Source organism: Xyrauchen texanus, chromosome 24 (assembly GCF_025860055.1).
Source record: "Xyrauchen texanus isolate HMW12.3.18 chromosome 24, RBS_HiC_50CHRs, whole genome shotgun sequence".
In the NCBI taxonomy this organism is placed as follows: domain Eukaryota; kingdom Metazoa; phylum Chordata; class Actinopteri; order Cypriniformes; family Catostomidae; genus Xyrauchen; species Xyrauchen texanus.
Window position 1 is genome coordinate 3,818,888 of NC_068299.1, and position 11,864 is coordinate 3,830,751.

The following is an 11,864-nucleotide window of genomic DNA, read 5'->3' on the forward strand; positions in this document are numbered from 1 at the left end:
AAGATATCTATTTACTCTCTTATACTTGCAAAAGGGTACTGTAGTGGTATTTCAAGTATTGATGCCAGGAGGGATTTTAGGACATGTAAAATCATTTAAAATGGCCAACAGAAATTGAGAGTGGAGTGACAAACATGGTCAACTGAGGTCAAGTGCTTTGCAAATGTTCTTGGTCTATCACTGGACATTAATGGTTAAAGATACTGTGTTGGCTAATGATGAAATGTCACCAGGTCAAATCTTGAAATAGGATTTGACTATTATTGGGACCATTGTGGCCCACTTCTAATCGTGAAAGTTGTGAATTGTGGCCCTCTTGTGCAAGGCACATTACCCCAGGGAAATGGGGTGTCTGGCACCGACAATCATCCATGTGATTATCTAATCAGCCAATCGCGAGGCAGCAGTGCAGTGCATAAAATCATGCAGATACGGGTCAGGAGCTTCAGTTCACGTCAACCATCAGAATGGGGAAAAATTGTAATCTCATTGATTTGGACCGTGGCATGATTGTTGGCGCCAGACGGGCTGGTTTGAGTATTTCTGGGATTTTCACGCACAACAGCCTCTAGTATTTACTCCGAATGCTGCCAAAAACAAAAAACATCCAGTGAGCGGCAGTTCTGTGGACAGAAATGCCTTGTTGATGAGAGAGGACAACAGAGAATGGCCAGACTGGTTCGCACTGACCAAATCTACGGTAACTCAGATAACCACTCTGTACAATTGTGTTGAAAGCTATTCTGAGATGCGGGTTGGCGCTGTTTTGGCAGCTCAAGGGGGACCTACACAATATTAGGCAGGTGGTTTTAATGTTGTGGCTGATTGTTGTATATATATCAGTTAAAGAGGCAATTAACTTATTGACTCAAGTGTCACATGATATCATAATAGACTTTATCACCATTCCCAGATCATGTGCAGAGATTACTATCATTATTATTAACACATCATTTTAGTGTAACTTTAAAGTACAAGTTTCAATTGCCGAGGCCAGACCAATATTGTTTGGCTACAGATCTCCACGCTCAGGCTCACCTGCATTCTCAGATTTCTGTGACGTCATTGGCAAGTGCGCATAAGAAATTTGACCTCCATTTGCAATTGCAAGCATGACTGCGTCAATATTCAATTGTACACGGTTTAGAATTATATTCAAGGAAATAAAAGATAACGTATGGTCTATTAGTTTTTGAATGTTTGCTCTTTCTTTGTATTTCATGTAGACCATCTGGTTATGTAGGTATGGTGTTATATCGCTTTGTTGCTAACTGGCTAGCTGGACCACATATGCTATGCTGCTTGCTTACAGTGTAAACACGATATCATTGACATTAAAATACCTACGGTCATCTTTATAGTAAAGCATTTTTAAAAAACTATCTTTTATATGACACTTAATGTATGCAACTCTGAGAACAAGTCTTTACTACCACACATGAGAAGTCATAAGACATAATTAATATATTAGTCCAGACAATGGGGAGATTTTGTACAGCTTTCACTGGTCTCTATCCATTTTTACAGATGCACCATTTAATTTGATCAACGGATGAAAAGCTGTAAAACCCAAAAACCTGTGCAACCACAGTGCATATCATGTACCATTGTCCTTCATGCCCTGAAGCCAACCAAACACCAGAAAATACAGCAATATCAGGAAGACCGTTTAAAAAAAGGCAATCCTTTTTAAAGGTATTCCCACTGTATCATAGGGTGGTTTATTGTCCTTTTAAGGAGCATTAATAGGTCTTAAGTATTCAATAGCTTGAGAATAAGGCTGTTCAGGTCTAACGTCATCATCTGGCTTTTGTATAATTAATAAATTAGTATTTTATTATTTTCTGGTTTGCCCACTATGCTTTATTTTCTACAGACAAAAGATGATGTCGTTGACATTATCCTGCTGCTTTGTGATATATTCCCATTATTATGTTCTGCTAATATTCATTTGATAACGTTCTGGTTTTCGTTTGTCTACCAGGAGCGTGTCATTGTGGACCTTAAGACAGGAAGTCAGTGGTGTGTAGAAAACTCAGATGCTCTTGTTGGATCAGTTCAGCAGTGACACACTCTGCATGGAGGACGGAGATATTGCTGAAGCCGTGGACAGTTTAGTCAGCGCAGAGTTCCCAGAAGAGAGGCATGTTGCTGAGGAGCCTTTCTGCTTTTTTTTTTTTTTTTAAGGAATGCAGGACATGCATCCGGTTCTCACAGTTGTCGTCGTCAAAATTACACTGAAAGTGTACTGTTGCACAGATCTATAAAGACCATGACCATAAAATGTGTCATGTCTGGGGGGGAAGAGTGGACAGTTTTAAAAGATTGAATCATTGTTCAACACAATCTGTTTATCTGTTTAAAATAACAATACAATATATACACTCACCTAAAGGATTATTAGGAACACCTGTTCAATTTCTCATTAATGCAATTATCTAATCAACCAATCACATGGCAGTTGCTTCAATGCATTTAGGGGTGTGGTCCTGGTCAAGACAATCTCCTGAACTCCAAACTGAATGTCAGAATGGGAAAGAAAGGTGATTTAAGCAATTTTGAGCGTGGCATGGTTGTTGGTGCCAGACGGGCCGGTCTGAGTATTTCACAATCTGCTCAGTTACTGGGATTTTCACGCACAACCATTTCTAGGGTTTACAAAGAATGGTGTGAAAAGGAAAAACATCCAGTATGCGGCAGTCCTGTGGGCTGAAAATGCCTTGTTGATGCTAGAGGTCAGACGAGAATGGGCCAACTGATTCAAGCTGATAGAAGAGCAACTTTGCCTGAAATAACCACTCGTTACAACCGAGGTATGCAGCAAAGCATTTGTGAAGCCACAACACGCACAACCTTGAGGCGGATGGGCTACAACAGCAGAAGACCCCACCGGGTACCACTCATCTCCACTACAAATAGGAAAAAGAGGCTACAATTTGCAAGAGCTCACCAAAATTGGACAGTTGAAGACTGGAAAAATGTTGCCTGGTCTGATGAGTCTCGATTTCTGTTGAGACATTCAGATGGTAGAGTCAGAATTTGGCGTAAACAGAATGAGAACATGGATCCATCATGCCACTGTGCAGGCTGGTGGTGGTGGTGTAATGGTGTGGGGGATGTTTTCTTGGCACACTTTTGGCCCCTTAGTGCCAATTGGGCATCGTTTAAATGCCACGGCCTACCTGAGCATTGTTTCTGACCATGTCCATCCCTTTATGGCCACCATGTACCCATCCTCTGATGGCTACTTCCAGCAGGATAATGCACCATGTCACAAAGCTCGAATCATTTCAAATTGGTTTCTTGAACATGACAATGAGTTCACTGTACTAAAATGGCCCCCACAGTCACCAGATCTCAACCCAATAGAGCATCTTTGGGATGTGGTGGAACGGGAGCTTCGTGCCCTGGATGTGCATCCCACAAATCTCCATCAACTGCAAGATGCTATCCTATCAATATGGGCCAACATTTCTAAAGAATGCTTTCAGCACCTTGTTGAATCAATGCCACGTAGAATTAAGGCAGTTCTGAAGGCGAAAGGGGGTCAAACACAGTATTAGTATGTGTTCCTAATAATCCATTAGGTGAGTGTACATAAACTAATGTGTCATTTCTGGGGGGAGAGCAGACAGATTTAAAAAATCATTTTGTGTCGTATTATTGAGATTGGCTTCTTTGCTGTAATTAATAAAGTGTGGTTGCCAACATGAATATAGAAATATACCAATTTGTAGTTATTTACAATATTTGAATCTTTAATGCATATTGCAATCATAAGATAAAGACACAACAAATCATTATGTTTATTAAATTCTCTGAAGCGGTTACAATGCAATATATTAGTAGGATAGTCGTTACATTACAATATAATTGTAGCACACAGGGTTCAAATAAGGTTTAACAGTTAGTTTAAGGAGAAAGTGTATAATGTTACAAAGTGCTAGGGGGAAATAAAACTTATTACATGAATACTTTAAAGAGATTACACGCCTTTACAATTTGAATAGATTTTTGCTTTTTTGAGGGTAAGATTGGCTCAAAAGGGTACCATTTCCTTTTCAAAAACAATAAATCGTGATTTCTTCGTCTATGCATTTACGTATTTTTGTGTATGTGCACTTGCCATTGACGTCACACAAAGCGGTGGAGGTCTGCAGCCAGACCCTTCTCCAGGATTCCAAGATAGGACATTTGCTGCCGAATTTTGCACAGATTGCATTGTGAATTTTAGACACCCCAGCAAGGAGTGCATTGCAATAGTCAATGCGAGAAAAGACAAGTGTTGATTATCTTTTCATCAGCAGAGAATAATAGTATGTGGGGGCATGTAGAAATGATGGTTTAACAGTATTCTGCATGTGTTGATCTTCCAGAGAGGGTTAGACATTATGTTTGGCTCAACTGTTTATAATTTGCATACAAAATACATATCAATGCATTTTTCATGTTTTAATGTTTTTTTTTTTTTTCCCCCCTTTCCATATAAATAAAGAAATAAAAATAATAATTTTCAATTTAGTAAATCAAATATCTAAACATATATCTCTTTGTTTATAACAAATGAATCATGATATCAGACAGTGACACAAATGAACACGTGTGTTTCTAAATGGCTAATGTGGTTATTTTTCTCATGTCCACAAGGTGTCAGTATTTACATCACTTTTGAGAGAGTGGAGGCCTGCAGACAGACCTTATTGGCTCCCTGTCAGGTTTGTTGATTTTAAAATGATCATGCTTAATAACAAGGCTTTGAATGGTTTGGCTCCTCATTATTTGTCTGCGCTTTTAACCCTTTACACCCCCAAATCGTTATCTCTGCCCTTTCCAAATCTGGTCTTTTATCTGTACTACAGACTTGTTCACATTCTATGGTTGGACAAGCCTTTTTTGTTATGCTCCAAAATTTAGGAACTCGCTTCCAGCTAATATTAGAGAAGCACAGACTTTAGGAATATTTCAATCTTATCTTAAAACAGATTTTTTTATTTTTTTATCGTTTTTTCTTTTGTATTCGGATTTAATATGAACTGCGTTTTGATTTGAATTCTATTTGTTTTATACTTTTTATTCTTATATGCTTGTCTTTTTTATGTAAAGCACCTTGAGAAGCAACTTATTTCAAAATTAAGTTTATTATTCATATTTTACAGTTTTAGGTGGTAGATCAACATATTTGGTTTTCTTTCACTCCTTTTAAAGATTGCAGCTTAACAGTACTGATACTGTTTTATATATTCCACATAATCAAACTGTTTTGCAAGTAATAACTTTAAGAATGATATATGCACCAAATAAATCCAAATCAGTTGCGAGAAATGTCCACAAGATGGCAGAAAAGCCTAAGAGAAATCTGAGGCCCTCAAAATTCACATCAGCCATTAAAGGGCCAAATGTCTTCAATATTGATCAGATATTCACGTCTACCTTTTTCATGTATGACAGAACAGACATTTTGGAGGTCCCTCTATCACATACTCAACTGCACAGCTAAAGATGAATAGCGTCAAACTTTGAAATACGAGGAGTGATCTCTAAACCCCTGAACCACCAAACGACTGCTGAACACTATTAGCTCGCATAGTCATTTCAACCCCATCTGAAACAGAACAATAGACACAGTGAGACTTTTTATGAATGTAAGTTTCATTGCAGCCACTTCCGCCATGCTACAGCCACCAGTAACAGGTTTTACTGGAAACCAAAGTTGCCTAACTAAAAGTAGCTGTGGGGGCAGTGTAGAATGGCAGGGTGCAAATATGATCTTAAAAATATGTCAGCTTTGTAGACTGCTTAGTTTCGATTCAATCTCTACTCTTATAAGACATGCAACTTGATCTGAACAAACCATGAACACTGTGAAATTGCACTGTAAAGTGTTAAAGTAGAGTTATTTAATTTAAAGAATTTATTTTAAAAAGTACTGAGGTGGTACCGTGATGGAATCAGACAGTAATACTGTGGTATTTTGGTAAAGCTTCTATATGACACTGACTGATTACAATAATATTTTTTGACATTTTTAAATGTTATCCAAGGTATTTCAAATATGGTATTGGTAGTACCATAGTTCATGTCCAAAACATCATTGTACGACCACAGTACCATGTTAAAAACAGCATGGTAATATCCATAATACTTTTGCTACTTGTTTGTTAGTGCTATTTGTAGCTTTTGTAGTTAAATAATCACCTAGGTTTAAAATACTTTCAGTTTCACAACTGTAAACACAGGCATGCTTGTAACATTGTAGGGAGGACCCTGGAAATCACCTATATATATATATATATATATATATATATATATACATACATATATATATACACATACATATACATACATATTCACAGATTGGTGTATAAAGTACACAGACTGCGTTACTAAACCACATGAATGGAGACGAGAGGAAGTTCCAGAAAACGGTTAAACATGAAAAGAATAGGACTGAATAAGAATACTGACTTAAGAGGGACATTGTATCACTTTTACACCAAGAGTGTCAAAAGTTGATTTCAAGAAGTGTGGGGGGCGTTCACCCAGGTCACGTTCTTGCGTCGTGTCTTGACGCAACGCAAATGTTTGAGGCTGTCTACACTGGACGTCTCGTAGTGAACGTTCTAAATGACGCGCAGACAGCACGGACCAATCAGTTACGAGCTCGATATTTTTAACGGTTAATCAGCCTGTATTATACTTTAATTTCGACGGAAAGTCACCGGTAAAAACATTAAATTACTATAGAATTATTATTATAATGTTATCGTTGTTTAAGTTGTGCAGACATGTGCTTAGAAACAAAAGTATTTAAATCGTTAGACCCCCAAACATCGCGAGCTGGCTTCAAAGCAACAGTCACAAGTCATTTAAAAATAGGTAACGAATAAAATTCATGGCAGACACGATTCACACATGTTTGACATTTGGTAGGTAAAAGCATTTTATTTCAGACGGATGGGATAATAAAGTGGCTGGAGTAACTCTGAAGCACGTCAACATTAGAACATTAAAGACATTGTCTGGCGGATACAAACCTCAAACCACAAGGGGGCAATAGATTTGTATAGGCGTGACCACAAAACCGGAAATCCGCTCTAGCGCCCCTTGTGGCAACGCTGAGAATGCACGTACTTGTGTTGGGTTATGTGCGCTGGCACACATTTCACAACGACACTTGAAAGTGAGCTTGCGCAGCAAGGTGCGTCTGTGTTCAAGTACTTGGTTAGAGTATGAATAGGCCTTTACTGTCGGCGTTACTCAACGCTGCAGTGTATACAGCGTCATTGATAATAATGAGAATCATATGCTTTTGGGGTGTAGACCAGTTGTTACATACCATCTGCATTATTTTCTAATTGTTGATTTATGCACGCATGCGCCAGACATATTTTACCCCTACGCTTTTCATGGTGTAAACTTCTAAAACGGTCAATTTTTTAAAACTCGTTCATGAACTGAATGTTCTGCTCTATATGTCTAGTTGTTTTGAATGTGTTTTTTTTGCATCCGTCCACACTACACGGACGTCTTTGACCAGTTTCGAGTTCGAGACCTCATAGCAGGGCCGTAGCAAGGTAATCTGGGCCCCCTGACTGTATCCTAGTCTGGGCCCATTTCCTATTAAATAAATGCATGGTTTAGAATTTGTTGTGGGGCTCTCTGGAGAAATGGGCCCCTAGAATCATTACCACTTTTCACCCCACTAGCTACGGCCCTGCCTCGCAGTGTCCTTTTTTCATACAGCGAACATATTAAAGTGTCCTGTGTGAACAGCCCCTGAGAAGTTCTGGTACAGGCCACACAGAACATTACCCTAACGTTAGCATATGGTTCCCAATTGTTTTGTTTTTTCCTAACGTTCCAAGAACGTTCTCTTCAAGTGCTATTTTCCCCCAGAACGTAACAGGGAGGTTTTTATGTGACAACCTAATAAGAACCTACACAGAACGTTCTCTAATGGTCATTTTTAGGTTTCACTTTTATAACCATGAACTAGCCTTTCCAGAGAGTAAATAAACCCAATATAATACTTTGAAAACGAAATTGAAACATTGCTTGTGGTTCAAAGCCTACTGTGCTATCTAGGTAGGCAGTTCACTTGGTTTAAACACAAAACCATTAACGCGCGCACTTTTCTACCCAGATACAAGCGCGCAGATGTTGCGTTTAGCCACGCCCCATTAATGTGACGTTGCTGGACGAAACTACAAAGTAGGTGTCTCGGCACAGTAACTACTCACCACAGAGCCCGGGACTCTAGTAGCGGATCATAATGCATTGCGACATGATTAGAAATGATACTTTGTACACGGAACCATTTAAAAGCGTCTATATTGTTATTACCGCTTTACTCCATCTGGAATGCGCAGTATATGCGTGCTTGCCATATGGAGACCTACACATATTCCAATTAAGTATCTTTTTCTAAAGAGGAACAGGAAGTTAGAAACACTATCTCATGCTGCCACCGCAGGCTTCCTCTTCTTTATCGAGCGCCCGATGAGAATAAATGACCCGAATATCTCGTTGCGCATTATGCAAGAGAGCCTGCAGTATTCCCTTGCGTTTCATCAAATTGCAGTGCAATTTAATGCATGTTAAGTGCGCATAGATACTAGTACATGGTCTATAGATCTAAGAGTGCCTTATAAAGTATGCTGCCTTGGTGATGGGAGGAACACACAAGTGTCCGCTCCAATAATGTAACTGTTAGTTAAAAAAAAAATAAAAATAAAATGCGCAAAATAAGGAAGAGCACCATAAAAAAATGAGAAAAAAAAGAAATGTTTATGTTAGTGCCTCAGTGAGTTTAGTGTGCACTTACCCCCCCAAAAACACTGCTTCAGAATGGAGCTCCACTGCTGCGCAAGTTTCCAAGTGACTTTGGAGAGTTTGCGCAAAAACGCACAGTGCGCGCAGGCGAGTTTAACTGCGAATGTACAAATGCTCCCATCTTCCTCTTCTTTTTCCCTTTGAAACCGTGGTTTCATGCGTGTTCTTCACTTGACTCATTCATGTAGAGAGCCACAGGTCCGCGTACAGACTTTCTCTTGAGCGCAGTTGGTGACGCCCACTTCATCCGACACACACTTTGCCGCAACGATTCAAACGCTTTCTGTAGGTTGTGAATGAAAAGTCTCAGTGAACGCCTTGACAACACTGACTTCAGTGACTAAAACAATCGGGTTAAGAACTCAATGGTGCATTGAACACAATGAGCACATAGGGATGTGTGCCAAAAAAAAAGTCCAAACATGGGTGAGGTTTGGTGTCCTTGAAATAAACCTTCAGACTTTCAAAAATAAACAGATTTGAACTGTAGAGGAAATGCACACCAGACATTGGTTAGTCAAATGCAAGTGGGTAGTTGACAGGAGTGACATGCTATGCTCCATCTAAAACTATTTTAAATAAAAACGGCACAATCATTTTAAAACAATTGTACAAATGTTATGACATCATCTCAATTGAGAACTTCATACCTTTTAAATATGCATGTCACACAACAACAACAAAGCTTATAGATGATTAATAGTGGTGCAAAACACCTAAAATGTTACACTCTCCCTTATTCATTAATATAAATGTAAATCTTACTAAAAATGTAAGAAGGGACATTTTTGCTGGTCTTTTTAAAATGCTAAGCTTGCTGAGATTGTGAAGCTTGGCAAAAAGATTTAAAAGAATTTGGGCGTGTAAGGGAATTTTAAATAGCCTACTCCCAAAACTGCCTGTCCCTGCATGTTTTAAACGCTTGTCATTCAAATTAAAGTTCAACGATGAGGATATAAAGGCATCAGAGTTGACAGATCCTCTGGCATTTATAATAAACCACATTCATATGGACTGTTTACATATGCTTTCCCGTTTTAAATCGACACACTATAACTTTGAAAACAATAAGTGCATTGTGACATCACAATAGATCAAAGGGAATTCTTTGAACAGTGTTATATTCTGACGTTAATATCGGATGACGCTCATTTCAACTAAGACTTGAAACTCCAGGCAAAGAATATGAAACTGTATAAAGCTAAACATGAAAAAACACTAATAGTCAGCCAGATCTTCTGCCACAATATCAGTTCACATTCCAAACATCCCATATCTGCTATACATGAATAGAGAGAGTCAAAAACTAGCCTGTGCCATCCTGAAAAATGAGACACATCTGACCAAAATCTTTAAAGAAATGTTAAGTGTGCCGTTACCTTGTTTCAAATGAAACAAATCCCCCTGCCTAGACTTTTCCTCCCAGACACAAATTAGAATGTCTGTTGTTACCCGGCTTCTTTACAGACCTCGTGATAGAAGTTTCCATAATCACAGGCGTCACAGTTCAGGAATGTTCAGCAGTTTATTCCTTCACCGACTCCACCGTCAGACTGGTGCTGTTATACGTGGCCTCTCAGTGATTAAATGACCTCCACAGCAGAAGTTCTTCTGGGGTGATGTTTAACTGTTGTTGTGATCATTCAACTAATTCCAGCAGGAACCAAACAGAGATACAACATTCAAAAAGGGCTGTCAATCGATTAAAAACTGTAATCAAATTAATTACACGGTATCCCGATCAATTAATCGCATAAATAAATATTTGCTGAGAAAGCCCCTCAAATAACAATAATTCAATATATAATGATAAAATAATTATCTTTAAATATTTACAAACTATATATATAAATATTCAGATAATTAGAAGAAGAGTTAAGCTTTGATAAGACAATACAAAAAGAAGCTTTAGAATCCAATGTTTGTTTATTTGCATATTATTGAACATCAGCCAATCAATGGCCTACAGTTCACAGCAATCCATTTTGCAAGTGAATTTTTCAATCTGTCCGAGATTTACTGAGGTGTCGTTTAAGGTCCCGTCAATGCACACCTGCATCCAGACGGATGCTTGTGGACCGTCTCACTTTGGTTGTGTCGCGTCATAAACAAAATGTTTAGGCCACTGTGTCAAGCATTAAACTACTTTTCACTTAGAAGAACATGTCTTGAGATCACCAAGTTTGGATTTGTACTCCATCAAGCTTGAATGTAAGAACGTATCCTTGTTTTGTGCGGTCTGCTGAAGCGTTGGTTTGTTCTCTGTATAAGCTGCACATTGCCTATACAGCTGAAGTTTCACTTACTGCCCCCTGGAGAAAAGAGGTGGTACTTCAAGCTTGAATTTCTCATTATGGTCCGGTGACATGATTGTGTACATTTTTTTTAACGCATAATTTTTTGTGCAATTAATCGCACTGAATTAACGCATTAAATCGACAGCCCTAATTCAACGTTTGCCCCAGAAAGTATGTGAATGTTAAAGTCCCACTTTACAATGTCTTGCACTATCTTTCTTTATAATAAAATCATCTTGGTCTGATTGTTTTCTAGTGCAATGAAATTCAGACATTTTTAAATATGACTTGCATGTCCAAATAATTTATGGGGCCACTGTACACGTTCTGTAGTATAGATTTCCTGGATAAGTCACTGGTACACCAATGCCCATTCACTCTTTACAATACTCCAAACCACATAGGAAGTACTATAGAGAGGCTACGAGTGTGTATGAAACTTGAATAATGAACCGAAATAAATTCAGTGAAACAAATGGCCCCTTCCGTCACAGCTCTCAAATCTTTTTTGCAATATATCACTGCATATTAAAACTTGACACATCACATTCGGTTATGGGACATGCCAGAACCAATGCCGTTTGGTGTCCTCAGCTATGTTGCAAAAACTATTCTCGAATAATGCAGCATTTCCATCTCAATTGTATAACAGAACAAAATGGTCACTTCTGAGGAAACTGGTGCTAGATTGACATGAAAATAGAAATTGAAGCCACTGTTGCTCTTGTAATAAAA